The following is a 1,860-nucleotide window of genomic DNA, read 5'->3' on the forward strand; positions in this document are numbered from 1 at the left end:
GTGGCTCTCGACTAGGGTAAGAGTCTAGTGCACTGCGAAACATGGTTTGGAATGCTCGAGCTGAACCCTGGGAACTGTATGGAAGGACCAAGTACGGAATACCCCTATCCATGGTGTGTGGCATTAAACCACATACCCAACAATTTGTAGTATTCACCACTAACTGATGCTGATGTAGGAGTTGGACAAAAGAATTATTCCTGAATTCCGCACGTCTAACCTGTTCGTGTTGAGGCAAAGGATGAAAAGAATGTGGGGAAACAGTAGTGCGGGAACTTAGGTTAGGAGAGGAGGTAGGCGAAACAGAAAGCAAGAATTTCGATACCCCAAAATACACTCCGCCCACCAATAACATAGATACAGTTAGGAATAACAAAAACACCTGGAACAGAAAACATTTTGTTCGCACGACCCTCCATAACTCTGATCTCTGTGCCAACACCCTTTCTTCTTCCACCAGCTTAGAGAATGCCATCCTCTACAAACCGTCCGTGACGTTCTTGACGCACTTTGTTCTGAGCAGCGATTATCAATTCCCAGGAGTTCCCAGGAATCGACAAAAGTAACCAACCTAGCGTCAGAAACCTGCTAAACAGAAAGAAGTACTCGCACGGCCCTACGGTAACCCGGATGGAGAGGTTCAAATTTATTACAAATCTCTTAGCAGTGGAAAACACGAAAAACTTAAAAAGAAAGGATGTAATTGTTCATAACATTCGTAACGTCAAAACCACTATACTATCAATTTTTTATTAGTCCTTGAAGTCCTTGAACGAAGAAAGTATCGACTTCTTCCAGGTTGAGTTTGTTCTACGAACAATTGTTCAGATGGCGCAGCAGTGTTCAATGAAGCAGATGACGAGTCGGACCTTGGGTTTTCTGCTACTGATGACTCCACTTGTGGATAGGGCAATGACGAATCCTCCACAAGTTGAGCGTCGCTGAACGGCACAAAACGCGAGGGAGTCTCAGTCTCTTCGGCCGGAATCCCAGTTCTCACCCAACCGTCAGTTGGTAAGGGGATCGGTACCTTCTTTGTATGACTGGCGTGGACCCAATTCTTCCGGCCCTCCAGTCGAACCGCTGTCCTCGTCGTCAACAAGACTAAATGGGGTCCAACAAATCTTGGCTCCAAATTACGCTTCCGACCGAAATTTCGGGTGACTACCCAGTCACCTGGCCGGAGCTGATGTCCAGGACCCTCTGTCTGCGCCGGTAGAGCTTCAAAGACCTGTTGATGAATTAATCGTAGTTTAGTGGTCAAATCATACAAATAATCGATCAACATTGGATATTCAAGACTATCAAAAGCCCTAGGTCTTGGGACTCCCCAAATATTTGCAGGGCGACCGAACACAATCTCATATGGGCTGAGCCCTACTCGAGAGTGTACAGTTGCTCTGGTCGATAGGAGAGCCAGAGGCAAGGCATCAGGCCATGACAGACCAGTCGAAGCCTGGATCTTAGCGAGTTTCAGCTTCAGGGTACCATTGTACCCTTCAACCAAACCCGCTGCCTGAGGATGGTTGGCACTGTGGAATTTCTGCTTTATTCCAAGGCCCTTACACACACTCTGCATTACACTTCCCACAAACTCACTTCCATTATCCGACCACACAATCCGCGGCATTCCATACCTAGGGAAGTATTCCTTCAGCAAGATTTTCGCTGTGGACATGGCAGTATTATCCTTAAGAGGATAGGCCTCGATCCATCTGGAGAACGCACAAACCACAACCAAAACATACTTCAGGTTATTGCATCTCTCCATATGGATGAAGTCTAACTGGATAACCTCAAAGGGACAGGTAGGAGGAGCGAAATGACCAGGTGGAGTGGGGGTGCCTTTTCCAGGATTGT

This window comes from Triturus cristatus, chromosome 8 (assembly GCF_964204655.1).
Source record: "Triturus cristatus chromosome 8, aTriCri1.1, whole genome shotgun sequence".
Taxonomy (NCBI): domain Eukaryota; kingdom Metazoa; phylum Chordata; class Amphibia; order Caudata; family Salamandridae; genus Triturus; species Triturus cristatus.